This window comes from Trichosurus vulpecula, chromosome 2, assembly GCF_011100635.1.
Source record: "Trichosurus vulpecula isolate mTriVul1 chromosome 2, mTriVul1.pri, whole genome shotgun sequence".
In the NCBI taxonomy this organism is placed as follows: Eukaryota; Metazoa; Chordata; class Mammalia; order Diprotodontia; family Phalangeridae; genus Trichosurus; species Trichosurus vulpecula.
Genome location: NC_050574.1, coordinates 274,783,114 through 274,798,069, shown reverse-complemented (window position 1 = coordinate 274,798,069; position 14,956 = coordinate 274,783,114). Strand labels below are relative to the sequence as shown.

The following is a 14,956-nucleotide window of genomic DNA, read 5'->3' as shown; positions in this document are numbered from 1 at the left end:
CAATTAAGATGGCAAAGGCTTATTAGTCTATATCACTTGAAGTTCACTGGAAGGAACAAGGGATAATTAAGCTGGACAGTAGAAGCCTGAAGAGGTTCATGATAGCTCTGTTTTAGTATTTGAAAGGCTGTCATATAAAAGAAAAATAAGTGCTTAATTAAGACCAGTTATACCTTACTCTCATTACTTTACTTTGCCACTGCACTTGAGCTGCCTTTTCTTTTTTCCTCTAAGGGTCCCCTTGTATTTGTGAGATTACTCTGGAGCTTCCTTTTTGAGAAAGAGTCTAGAGACTAGCCATGCTTTACTCTCCAATTTTACCACTGTGCTTTGGCTGCCTTCATCCTCTGAACCTTTTCCCCCTTTTGTGGGTTTCTCCCAAAACCACCATTTTAAGGACAGACTCAGATGAGACATCCTTCATTCTCCCAACTTCAGTTACCATCTCCCACCACCCCCTTTTAGCTCCCTTTTATATCTTGTTTTCCCTCATTAGAATGTAAGCTCTTTGAGGGCAGGGACTATCTTTTGCTTCTGTTTACATTCTTGGGATTTAGCTTAGTGCCTGGCACATAGTAAATGCTTTTTGTTTTGAATTGAGAAGCATTTAATTAGGTGCTTAATCAAGGATTTTGTGTTCTGTTAGGGGGAGATGTTACATATGAAGGAGTGGTGAGCAGGGAGGGGTGTTTTGGTCTGGAAAGTCATAGAGATGGTGAGTGAAATAATAGGACAGTCAATTGAGAAAAGGCATTCCCTTTCCTGAAACAATGGCACTGTTGATTATGGCTCTTAGAATGAGATAAAAAAGGGTCGGGGTGTGATGGCATGGCTAGGGTGAAGATGAGGCCATGTGGTCCCAGGAGGCCAAGTTTAAGTAAGGGTAGAAAGTGACCAGGATGAAGATGAGGATGCATGGACCAAAGGCCTAGGCTGCATGGTGGAGGAACTTGTAGCAGTGACATATAAGTATTGGTTGAAGCAACTCTTCATAGTTGACTTGTAGACTTCAGGTAATTTTGTAATCTTCAAATATTTGAATAAGGAGATGTTTTAAGTATAGGGCAGAACAAGAACAAATAGATGAAAATTACTGGGAGGCATATTTTGTTTCATTATAAGGGTGAATTTTCTAAATATAGTAATGATCCCAAAATAACTTGTAAGGTAATGAGTTCCCCGTTAATCGAGGTCTTAGAATGCAAGGTTGAATGACCAATTGTTGGAGATGTAGAGAGGATTCTTTTTCCAGTAGGTCTCGAACTAGATAACCTCCAAGAATTCTTCCAATTCAGATATTTAAGATTTTTGGTGTAGACAGATCTGAAAGGATCATTTGGGTGCCATAGTTGAGATAGGATAAGTGTTGAATTCTAGAAGAGTTAAAATCAGGAAGGATTAGTCATAGGCAGATGGGCAAGGTTCTGGGAAATCAAAATTGAGGATAGTCATACTAGAAAGTTTGAAAGAGAACTGATTCCAAATCCTGTGGCTTATTCTGTTCTTTCTAGCCTGTTTTTGGTCCAGAGATGTTAATTGTAATCCTAAGTGGTCAGCATACTACAAGCAAACCCAGTTTTTGGTTGGGAAAATAGTTCTGTTCCCAGATCTCTGAAGAATAAAGGAAATTTCATTTTGTTGTTGTTCATTCATTTCAGTACCGTCTAACTCTTTGTGACAACATTTGGGGTTTTCTTGGCAAAGATACTGGAGTGGTTTGCCATTTTCTTTTCTACTCATTTCCAGATGAGGTACTGAGGCGAACAGGGTTAAGTGACTTACCCAGGGTTACACTAGTGTCTGAGGCCAGATTTGAACTCATTAGTCTTCCTGACTTCAGGCCTGGTACTTTATCCACTGTGCCACCTTTGATTCACTTAGACAATTATTATAAACAATATATTTCATAGATATTTAACTGGGTAACTTTAGTCAAAACTTAAAGTACAACTGCCATTTATAATGTATGCTAAATTAGAACTTTTAAGTATGGGGATGGGAAAAAAGAAGCTGTTAAACATGATCATAATAATAAGCCAAAATCAAAAGGAGGTGAGAATCCACTGATTCAATAAGCATTTATTGGTAGTAATAAAATAGCTAGTGTTTATATAGTACTTCATGGTTTGTAAAACATTTTACATAAATTATCTCATTTGAGCCTCAAAACACTGTTGTGGAAGCAGGTATAGTCAGTTCTGCTATAACACAATATAGTCTATTCCATCCTAAAAATAATTGCACCTTGCAAAATCCTTCAATAAAAACCACAAGGCTTATTGGAAAAACAGAGTAAGGGATATAATACTCAGTAAGAAAAGACAGGAATCTAATAAAAAATAGTAGCATGGTTTTATACATGCTAAATGGTCAAGAAATACATAAATGCTAAAGTAAATAGTGGTTTGGCCTTGGCCTCAGGCTGCTGTTTGGTCTGTGCCCAGGTACCTAGGGGCTGCAGCTATGGCGGAATGGGGAGAGAGTGGAGGTTGAGTGAGAGGGTGGGAACTAAATGGTCTCTGCCCACAGCTCTGACTTCACCAGAAGATATGCAGTAGAAAGTGGTACTTATATGTCACCTTAAAAAATATTACCTTGAAAAAAAATCTTATCACCTTGAAAAAGGCCTGGCTTTCTCATAGTATTGGGCTTTAAAAGGGTTATATCTTGTGAGTTATTGTCAAATGACATGGTTTCCTTTGCTATTGCCCTCTTTGAGGACAAAATGGCTCATAAGCAAACAAGAAATTCATGTTATGCTGAAATTGTTTCATAAATATATCAATCTAATTGGAACAAATTCATGTTTTCAAAATAGCTTTATAGCAGAACTGACTATATTATTATTTCTTCCCCTTTTAAAGATGATGAAATTGAGGTTGAATTAGATTGACTTAGCTTGACTCCAAGTCTAATTCTCTATTCACTATGCCACCTGGCTGCCATATCTGCCTGGCTCTGTGCTAGGGGTTGGTAAGAGAAAGTAAAAAATAAAACAATTCCTGCCCTCAAAGAACCGATATTCTGTTGGATCTAGTTCCTCTTATTACCATATTGCATGGTCTTTGTGTTCAGGTCTTGCCTTAGTAACAGTATCTGAGGTAGAATTAATAAGGACAACCTGTTTCTGAGGAAAACATTTTTCAATGGGAATTTGCTTTTGGGAAAGAGGAAAAAAATTTTTTAATGCATTTAAAAGGCCTCTGAGCAAAAATGAATATCACATAGTTAAATAGTTGAAACTTAAATATTTTACCTATTGGAGACTGCTTCTTTTGTCATTCAGAACTTACTTATTACATCCCCTTTAAAAAATAATGATTATTTCTTTTATATTAATATCCCTGTTGTTTCCTAATGTATTCTTTTACCAATCTGCTGTCCCCAACAATCCCTCAGAATAAAAAAGAAGGAAAAACAGGCCAACAAAACTAATGTATCAAAAGAAAATCTGATATAGTACTTTTCACCTTGCAAGAAAGAAGGGAGATAACCTTTTCATATCCTTTCCTTGGGACCATATTTAGTTATTATAATTTCAGGGTATTAGATTTTGATTATTTTGCCTTTTTTGCATTTACCTTATTGTTGTCTTTGTGATTATTGATTTCCTGTTTCTGCTTTAGTTTATTATCCGTTCATATAGGCCTGACCATGCTTCTTTGTATTTCTCATATTTCTCATTTATTGCACATCTATTATATTCATATAGCTTGTTTAGCCATTCCTTAATTGATGGCAATCTATGTTTCCAATTCTCTAATACAAAAATGTGTTGCTCTAAATATTTTGGTCTATATGGGGCCTTTCTTTTTCATTGATCTTATGGTATATACTTACCAGTGAAATCTCTAGGTCCTAGAGTATAGACTTTTTATTTACTTTCTTAACATAATTGCCAGTTATGCTTTCTAAAGTGATGGGGCCAAATATCAACTCCGCATTAGTACATTAGTGTATCTGTCTTTCCACAGAACTTTCCAACATTGACTGGATGAAACTTTAGAGTTAACTTGATTTGTGTTTCTTTTACTTTGGTTTGACATCATTCTTTCATGTGATTGTTGATAGTGTGTCATTCTTTTGAACATTTACCTGTTGGACTTTTGGTCTTCTATATTTTTGTTAGTCGTCTAAATATATTGGTTATATTAGACCTTTGTCAGAGAGAGCAATACAGTGTTTTCTTTCCAGGCTTCACTTCTAATTCTGTTTTGATTAGTTTTTTCTTGTAGAATAAGCCCACAAAAATCAATAACATTTCTATATAAGAATAGTAAATCCAGGGGGAATAATAGAAAGGGAAAATCTATTCAAAATAGCTACTAATCACATGCAATGTCTGGGAGTCATGCTACCAAAGCATACTTTGATACTTGTATAGATAGAGTTATAAAATAGTCCTTAAAGAAAGAAAGCAATTTAAATAAGTTGTAGGGGATATTCTATGCTTAAGGCTGGGCTCCACCAAAGTAATAAAAAGGACAGCATTACCGAAATTTAACTCACAGATTTAGCATTATATTAATCACGTTCTCAGGGAGTAATTTACATACTAAATAATGTAATAAATTTTTTTGAAGGAACAGAGGTTCGGAATATCAAGAGAAATAATGAAAAATAAGGAACAAAGGGGAAATATCACTTCTAGAACTCAAACTGTATTATAAAGTAGTAATAACAAAAACTATTTGGTAGTGGTTAAAAATTTTTAAAAAGTAGCAGATCAGTGGATCACACTAGACCTAGAAGAATCAGAAATAAATGATCTTGGTAACTTGATAACTGACAAATCTGAAAGCTTTAGATAGAGCTTCCTAATTCACCAGAATTGCTTCGGAGATTGGAAAGCAGTGCGACAGAAATTTAACTTACACTGCCAAGTTTATACTATATAACACAAACTCAGAATGGATATGTCACCTCAATTTAAATTTCATATCCTAAAACAGAAAATAATTAGAAGGAAACCAAATCAGGTACTTTTCTGTGGCTGGGGGTTTAGGAGTTGGGGTTGGTAAATTCTTAATCAAATAAGAGATGTAAGTAATTATGAAAGATAAATAATTTACATGAAATAGGAAAGATTTTGTGTGATCACAAAATCATAGCTGAGTCATTAAAGAAGATTAAAATTATATTGAATATGTTTTATTTACTAAGGTATGGAAGTACATACTTGATTTTGGAAAAATGTCAGCTAAAATTAAAATTTTTTTTATCTAAAGATAAGCTTCGGTGGTTTCAATTTTTACCTAATTTTTTGATGATGGAAAATGAGTCATAAGTATATCTTAAAAACTTGTATTTAACTTTTAAATCTCATGATAATATAGATTTCATTCATACTCTGTCTTTTCATTTTGAGAAGGCCTGATTTTTTTCCCCCAGCTTTTTTATTTCAGTCTACCTCCTTGATCAATTTTGGTTCTCCTTTTGTGGACCATTTGTAGTACTTTAAAAGATATGATAACAAGATATGATTATACTTTGCTGTTTTGGACCTGTGATCTCATTGATATGGGTACTACATGTTTTCTTTTCCTGAAAAATTCTGTAAATCTTCTGTGAGGGGACTTCCCAGTGTTCTGGGAGGCATACCTCTACATGTTACTGACATTGTATGGATACTAGCGGAGCAGATGGGAGTTGTCCAGTTGGTTATTACTTGCTCTAGATACTTGACTCTCCTCAGGTCCTGGTACATGGTCAGTGCTTAATAAATGCTTATTAACTTGGCTTGGTAACATCATCTGATGAAGACTAAAGTATCTAGTCGCATAATCAGCCTATAGTTCTGATTCATTAATACCTATATTTTGGGCAGCGAATATGAACGGTGAACTGGACCACAATTGAACAGGAGCAGGAGAATGGTCTACATTGCATTTGGGAAATTGTGTAGTGCTTTTGATGATCCCAAGCTTCTTCCTGAAACACTGTTCCCATGTTTTTTTTTTTTTTTAATAAATTTCTTTATTTGTTTTTGGTTTACCACACACGGTTCTACATAGTTTTGAGTTCCAGATTTTCTCCCCTCCCTCTCCCCTCCCTCCCCAAGACGGCATGGAGTCTCATATAACTGTCATGAATGACTTTGCATTGAATTAATTTATGCACTAGTCAAGTCGTGGAGAAGAATTTTGACCAATGGAATGAATCATGAGAAAGAAGAAACAGAACCAAAAAAAAAAAACCCAAAAACAAAAACAAAAGAGAAGCAGAAAAGGCGAGCATGTAGTGTGCCTCAGTCTGTATTCAAACTTCGCAGTTCTTTGTCTGGATGAAGATAGCATTCTCCATCGTGAGTCCCCTGGAGTTGTCCTTGCCCCTGAGGTTGCTGAGAAAAGCGCAGTATGTCAGGGTTGGTCCTCACGGAATCCACATATCTGTGGCTGTGCACAACGTTCTCCTGGCTCTGCTCCGCTCACTCAGCATTATGTCGTGTAGGTTTTTCCAGGTTGTTATGAAGTCTGCATCATCCCCATTTCTTATGGCACAATAGTATTCCATTACCTTCATGTACCACAGCTTGTTCAGCCATTCCCCAATTGATGGGCATCCCTTTGCTTTCCAATTCTTGGCTACCACAAAGAGAGCTGCTATAAATATTCTTGTACATATGGGTCCTTTTCCCGCTTGCGTGATTTCTTTGGGATACAACCCTAGAAGTGGTATTGCTGGGTCAAAGGGTATGAACATTTCTATAGCCCTTTGGGCATAGTTCCACACCGCCCTCCAAAATGGCTGGATCAGCTCACAACTCCACCAGCAATGCAACAATGTTCCAATTTCCCCACATCCTTTCCAGCATTTATCATTCTCCTGATTTGTTATTTTAGCCAATCTGACAGGAGAGATGTGGTATCTAAGAGTTGTTTTGATTTGCATTTCTCTAATCAGCAGCGATCCAGAGCATTTTTCCATATGCCTGTAGATAGCTTTAATTTCTTCCTCTGAAAACTGCCTGTTCATATCCTTTGACCATTTCTCAATTGGGGAATGGCTTGTATTCCTATATATTTGGCTCAGCTCCCTGTATATTTTAGAGATGAGGCCTTTATCAGAGATACTAGTTGCAAAGATTTTCTCCCAATTTTCTGCTTCCCTCCTAATTCTTGTTGCATTGGCTTTTTTTGTACAAAAACATTTCAATTTGACATAATCAAAATTATCCATTTTGCATTTTGTAATGCTCTCTATCTCTTGTTGGGTCATGAATTCTTTACTTTTCCACAAATCTGATAAGTAAACTATTCCTTGCTTTCCCAAATTACTTAGAGTATCAACTTTTACTCCTAAATCATGAACCCATTTTGACTTTATAAAAATATGGAACGCTTCACGAATTTGCGTGTCATCCTTGCGCAGGGGCCATGCTAATCTTCTCTATATCGTTCCAATTTTAGTATATGTGCTGCCGAAGCAAGCACTGTTCCCATGTTTTTAACATCATCATTCTGGGTGCTGTATGGATCAAAGTCATGGAATACCTGAGGCTTTTGAAAAATTAGAGTTGTAGGTCACCTAAATGTTCATGGAGTAGTACGTGGTGGGCTTGGTTAAACCATGGCATGTTAACAATGAAAAATTACACAAGTAGTGTAAAAAATAATAATTTCCAACATAAAACATTTGAAGTTTTGCAAAGCATTGTATATACACAAACTCCTCTGATCTTGTTAACAATCCAAGGAGAGGAATTCTATAGTTATTCTCATCCTTGTTTTAAAGCTATAGAAACAGGGATTAAGAGAAATTGTGACTTGTCTATGGTCACAGAGCTAATCAGTACTGGAGATGAGAGATTTGAACTCCCTTCTCTCCTGACTTTGTCTTCTTGGAGTCTTTGTCTTTTATTTTTCTTTTTAAATCAGCTCATATAAAGTATCCCCGTGGTAATTTGATTGGTATAGCATTAAAAGCATAAATTAATTTTGGTAGTATTAGGAGAAAAGGCTAGAAAAGGAAGTAGGAGTCAATTGGTGGAGGGCTTTGATTGCCAGCATCAAGAGTTTATAATTTTTTGGGTAGGAAATGGAAAGCCATTGAGGGTTTTTGAGTAGATAAATGTGAGTATTATTAGTAATATCAGTCTATGTTATATAAATGTTAATTGTTAATGAAAGCAAGTATAGACAGGCAGCATCTTTTTAAAAAAAATGAATTAAGCATTTGTTAAGTACCTGTTTTGTGCTAGGCATTGAGAGATACAAAGACAAAAATGAAAAATCCCTGCCTACAGGAGGTGGGCTTACATTCTATTGAAGGAGACAAACATATGTTTATAAGACCATAGAAAATAAATACAGCATAATTTTCACAGGGAGACACTCTGAGCTAGGGTGTTCAGTGAAGGAAGGCTTTTGTGCTCTACACGCTGGCTGTTGTAAACGTTGTCTTCTTTCCTTAACCTTCCCATACACCTCCTTCTGCCTACTCTCACAGTCTGAAGATCTTGCTTCAAATTAAATTCTCTCTTTAAACCCTTCTCTTGTCAAAATCCCTTGACATGATTCTCCATTCTCTCCTTTACTCCAATTTCTGATGAAGAGGTGGCCCTTCTCCTTGCCATCTCTTATGGCAAAGCTACTTTGTGTAAAAGTTTTATCCTTTATCCCATCCTATCCCATCTCCTTGAACAGATTCTTCTTACAGTCTTCTCTCTCCTCCCTTTTCTTCTTCCCTGATGACTACGGACATGCTCAAATTTCCCCCTTCACTTGATCCTACCATCCTTCCTATCTGCCATCCTTTACAACTACAACAACAATTAATGCACATTAGAATGATGGGAAATTCAATTTAATGCAAATTATAAAATGATACCAGTCACTTTTAACGAGAGCCAAAATTCAGGTAATGCAAATTAGTCAGGGGTTCTTAACATACTGCTTTGTTATCAGTCTGTACTTGCCTAACATCTTGTATGGATGTGATATACTGCCGTGTACCATATTCCCAACAATAGGTTAATTCTTTTTTTTTTAAAGAGTTCCTATCAAAATGGACAAAAGGAAGAATATTTCAGATGGAAACAGTGCCAGCACAAAAAAGAAGAGGCTTATTATTAGATTTGAACAGAAATTTGATGTAATTCAGTGACCTGAATATGATCATAGTATCTCTGAAGTAGGAAGAGCTGTCTCAGTATTTGAATCTGTAGTATGGAAGAATATAAAACACACAGGCAAAATAAAGGAAAAAGCCAAAGTTGTATTGTCTTTTTGTGGTTTGCAAACAGCTATGACTAGAAGTGTTATAGTGTGTAATGGAATGTCTTTTAGCTATATGGATTGAAGACTGCAATAAAAAATGCATTCCTCTTAGCAGAGCTAAGACAAAAGCTTCGAGTTTATTTAACTCATTGAAAGAATATGGATATGAAATGGATAATGAAACTTTTACTAAAGGTGGTGTTTGGTTTGATGACTTTAAATTTGAATTCAATTGCATAACATTAAAATTACTAGAGAAATGGTCAGTGCAGATGAGGTCAACTAAATATCTTGATGTTTTGAAGAGAATAATTGAAAAAAGGTCTGTAGACTGATCAACAAAATTTTAATGATGATGAAACAGGTTTATTCTGGAAAAGAATGCCATCTAGAACTTAAATTTCTAAGAAAGAAAAAAATTCAGCCTGGATTTAAAGTTCCTAAATATCACCTAACACTTTTAGTGTGAGGTAGTAGAGAAGGGGATTTTAAGTGAAAACCAATGCTTATTTATTGGTCTTGAAATTCTCTAGCTCTGAAAGGCTACAACCATCAATCACTTCCAGTTCTTTGGTATTTAGGTAAGAAAGCATGGGTGATCAAAGCTGACAGGTTGTCAGACTATTTTAGTCCAGCTGTTGAAAAATATCACCAGGGCAATAATATTGTTTTTAAAGCATTACTGATTTTAGTTAATGCCCAGGTCTTCCAACTATACTTATTCATTGTGTAAGAATAGGAGCATGAAAATTTGCTGACTTGTGGCTGAAGAACCTACCAGCATATGTTAAAAAAAATTAATGAAAGAGTAGATAGTTTAGTTTATGCTACTAAAATAAATAAAAATAATGACGTTTTTGTCACATTGTCAATAGAGGTTTATCTTTAGGTACAATATTTGGTGCTTTTTAAAGTTTGCTTTTTATAAAAAGCTTGAATCATAAATCATTTTTCTTATCCTTTACTCTTATATTACATTCATAAACACATTAAAAACTTATTTTTTCATTGCGTATTTTCATTTCTAACTTTTGCATATAATATTAACAATATTGTGAATTCAAATAATAATGATAATTATTATTATAATGATGGTGATGATAGCTAACATTTATATAGCACTTACTCTATGCCAGTCACTTTGCTAAGCACTTGAAAATCATTAGCTAATTATTTTTACAACAAACTTGGGAGGGAGTTACAATTATTATCTACATTTTAAAGATCAGGAAACTGAGGCAAACAGGTGTTTAGTGACTTGCCCAAAGTCACACAAATAGTGACTAAAGCCAGATTTGAACTAAGAATTTCCTGATTTCCTGCTCAGTGCTCTGTGCACTGACCCACCTAGCAGCCCCACTTCATAAGTGGCAATAATTTGGACCTGTCTGTATTTCTTTTATCTTTCACAGTCAAACTCCTGGAAAAAGCTGTCTACTATTATTGCCTTTACTTCCTCTACTCTCACTTCTGATCACTTCCTTGACCTGAAATTCCCTGAACTTCCTGAATCCGCAAAGATCTCTTTTTGAATTAACTTTATTTTTATTTGATAAAAATCTGTCTTTTCTCTCTCCTACTTCTTCTCATCACCTGCCACTACACTAAGAAATAAAAGCACCCCCCCCCATGTATAGGCAAGTAAAACAAATGCGCCTCCATGCACGGGCGCCCCCCCCATCTCCCGCCGCCATTGCCCATATCCACAAAAAATACAACTCAGTCTTAACCCTGATTCCATCATCTCTCTTTTAGGAAATGAGTAACATGTTTGATTGTGATGAGCCCTCTGGAATGCTGGTTCGTGATTGCATGATCAAAGTTCTAAAATCTTTCACAGTTGCTTTTCTTTATAGTAATATTGTGTAAACCACCCTCCTGGTTCTGCCCACTTCACTGCATCAGTTCTACAGATCTTCATAAGTTTCTCTGAAATTGTCACTTTGATCATTTCTTAAAGCACAATAGTATTTCATCATATACCTGTGCCATAACTTTTCAGCCATTCTTCAATTGATGTACACCCCTCGCAGTTTTCAGTTCTTTGCCACTGTAAAAAAAAAAAAAAAAGATCTGCCATTAAAAATCCTTTCCCTTTTATATCTTTGGGGAAAGGAAGTGCTAAAAATGTAAATCTAAAGTTGCCTTTGAATTAACACTAAACTTAGATACTGAGTGAATATTTTCCATCAGGTCAAAACTTTATTTTCTAAAGCAGGGCTGTCCCACCTTAGGTTTTTATTGAAGCAATAGACAGTATATTTTGATTTGCCATTTTAGTGAGAGCTCTGCCGTAGCTATGCTTCCTTTACTAAAACATTTATGTAAATTTCTATCCTTGTAGACAGCCACATAAATTGTACTGCGGCTGCATTTTGGACAGCCTTGTTCTAAAGCTTTAGAACCTTGAAGAAAAAGAGCATACTTTTGGTCCTGATCTACTATATCTGAATTAAAACTAAATCATGGGTTCATAGACTCAGAGCTGGAAATGACCTCAGAAGCTCATCTCTTGCCCCCTCATTCTTAAGTTGAGGAAAGTGAGGCAATAAACTTAAAAGGTGAGATTTAATCCTCTGACTCATGCGTCATCATTGTATTGTGTATCACTGTATGCCACATTCTCACACCAGAATTATTGCAGCCTCCTAACTGGCTTCTTAGCCTTTATATTCATTGATCCCTCCAGTCTTTTTCCACAGGGCTTTCAGATTAATTTTTGTAAAACTGTTTTTGTTATAAGAATTCTGTTGTTTAAGATTTATAAAACGTGTAAGATATGTCCTAGGGGTATTATATCTTTAACTTTCAAATCAAAGCCTTATCAATACATCCTCCATCCCAGTCTGAATATTCTCCTTTCTGCCCCTCAGCTGAGCCATATTCATTCACATTTTTGTGCCTTTGTTTATATTTCCTGTTTTCTCCCAAATTTCATTCCTCATTGCTTGCCCAGATCAAGTCCTTGCTCTTCCGTGAAGCCTTTTCAGACATTTTCCTTCCCAGACATCTGCTTCTGTTCTCTTCTTTCCCTAACCAAGTGATCCAGTTGAAATTTTAGATTATATTTTTATCACTTGGTCTCTTTAAGACTAATAACTGTTAAGAAGTACTTCTACATGCATGGCATAGTATACTGTTACTCTGTTAAACATCATAGTTAGCTATGACTTTAACATTTCTTATTATCTGAAAATGCTACATAATGAAGTTTTTAATGTAATATTAGTCTGTTGGTAATGAATTATCTCCTTATGATCAATGCTGAATAAATGCCAATGATCTTAATATTACTCAAGTTAATTGCTAAATAGCTTTCACTTCCACTCTGCTAGTTACTTTCCTCTGCAGTATATAGCATATTATCAGTTGGTGTGGGAAGTCATTTAATTCATATCTCTTTCAAGGATGGTTTCATTCCAGTCATCCTACAGTTATTGGAAAATTTCTAAAAGAAGAGATACCATGGCTTTTATCTCTAATAGAAAATTCATCAGAATATCTAACATTGTGTGATATGTATATTTGCACATACAGAGAGCATCAGGATGAGTCTTTGCCTTTACCTCAAAAGGCTTTCATATAGTGAAATAAATTAATATCCTCTCTTTTTAAAACAAATTCAGGCAAAAGGAGATTTTTAAGGGTAACCGAAGGACCCTTTACTGAACTTGTATTAAGTCAGAAGGGAAAAAATACATATAGGATATTTTTTTATTAGTTTTATTAGTGCCTACTATGAACTTCAGACTAAATGTACCTTTTTTAGTATTTATTTAGAAGCACACGGGTTTTTTTTTTCCTCTTAGTAGGTTTTGGTTGCTAAAAGTAATGTTGGAAGAAATGCAGAAAAGCAGTTCTCTCATATACTGTTGGTACAATTTCCAATTGTACTAAATAATTAACTAAAATGTCCACATCCTTTGATCCAGAGATCCCATAGGAATCAAGGAGGTTGAAGATGAAAAGGTCTCATATAGACCACAATATTGTAGCACCTTTTGTGGTAGCCAGGAATTATAAAGTAGATGATTGAGCAGAGCTAAGGCCAGAGGAGCCCATGACTAGTAGGCAGCCATTTGTGATAAATTATTCAGCCATGGCAACCCTTGAAGCAAAAAATACAAAACTGGCCTTAGTCCTGGCATTCTTCTTTTGCTTCTGCAAGGATGGTCTTAGCCTGGCTCAGAAAATGGGGCTAGAAGGTGCTGAGAATCATTTTGCAGACGTCAATAACTTTGAACTTGACTGTTGAAATGCTCAATATTAAATCCTTGTGTGAAGATCAAGTGAATTATGTCAGTTCTTGACATTTTTGTTATATATTAAACCAGAAGCATAAGATAAATACAAATACACTTTAGTGTAGGGTAACAACTCTGGGAAATATTGTTTGAAGTAGGTAGTACTTCTTTTGATCATTGGGGGCCATCTTCAAGAGGAATCTAGATATGGGGGCATAGCCTGTGTAGTTAGGCTGTTCATGTTACTTGTGATGGCAAGTAGCAAATTAGAATGAAGTCTTTATTTGTATTAGCAGGCAAGCTATAATGGAGACCTAAATGAAAGGTAGCTTTATATAAAGACAAGTAGGCTAGGCAGGTACAATGTAATAAGATGCCCAGAATAAGGTACCTAATGAGAAAAAGTGGTAGAAAGGATCAAAGGATGATGAGGTGGGCTTTATATAGGGAAAGAATGTGTGGAATCAGTCAGCAAGAGTTTGTTAGCTCTTACTATGTGCCAGGTACTATGTTCTGTGTCTGTATGTGTTTGTAAGTATATACAAAATATATAAAAATGAATCCAGGATAATTCTAGGAGGGAGGCATTAATGCTTGGATCTTCTTATACGAGGTGGTTTTTGTTGAGAAAATTTAAGTTTTTTCCGATTTCATGTATTAACATTCATTTTTTTTAAATTGAGTTACAAATTGTTTCCTTCCCTCTCTTCCCAGACTCAAGAAAGCAATTTGATATAGATTGCAATTTGATATATATATGCAGTCCTGCAAAACATATTTCCATATTGGCCCTTTTGTGAAAGAAAACACATACCCTCCCTCAAAAAACCCCATACCCAAGAAAAATAAAGTTTTAAAAAAAAGGATACTTTGCTTTGCATTCAGACTCCATCAGTTCTTTCTCTGAGGTGGATAGCATTTTTCATCCTAAGTCTTTCTGAATTATCTTGGATCATCATATTGCTGAGAATAGCTAAGTCATTCACAGTTGATAATCATGTAATGTTTCTGTTACTATGTACACTGTCCTCCTGGTTCTTCTCACTTCATGTTGTATCAGTTTATATGTCTTCCCAGGTTTTTCTGAAACCATCCTTCTCAGCATTTCTTATAGTACAATAGTATTCCATCACTATCACACACCACAAGTTGTTCAGCCATTTCCTAATTGATAGGCATTCACTCAGTTTCTAATTCTTTGCTGCCACTAAAACAGCTTCTAGTACTATTGTTCTTTTCCCTTTTTTCTCCATCTCTTAGGATATAGACCTAGCAGTGGTATTGCTGGGTCAAAAAAGGGTATGCACAGCTCTGTAGCCCTTTGGGCGTATTTCCAAATTACTCTTCAGAATGGTTAGATCATTTCATAACTCCACCAACAGTGCATTGGTATTCCATTTTTTTTCATATCCCCTCCAACATTTGTCATTTTCATTTTCTGTCATATTAGCTAATCTGATAGCTGTGAGTGGTCCCTCCAAGTTTTTTTAATTT

General features: G+C 35.5%; 1 protein-coding gene and 1 non-coding gene across 2 annotated transcripts in view; one reads left to right on the top strand and one right to left on the bottom strand.

Moving 5' to 3' along the window:
* The window catches only part of ACVR2A (activin A receptor type 2A), a 147,799-nt gene that overhangs the window by 34,502 nt on the left and 98,341 nt on the right, over positions 1-14,956 (top strand). The window lies entirely within an intron of this gene.
* Positions 7,327-7,433, bottom strand: LOC118840618. Its single transcript, XR_005009788.1, has one exon. It is a non-coding gene; the product is annotated as a U6 spliceosomal RNA (small nuclear RNA).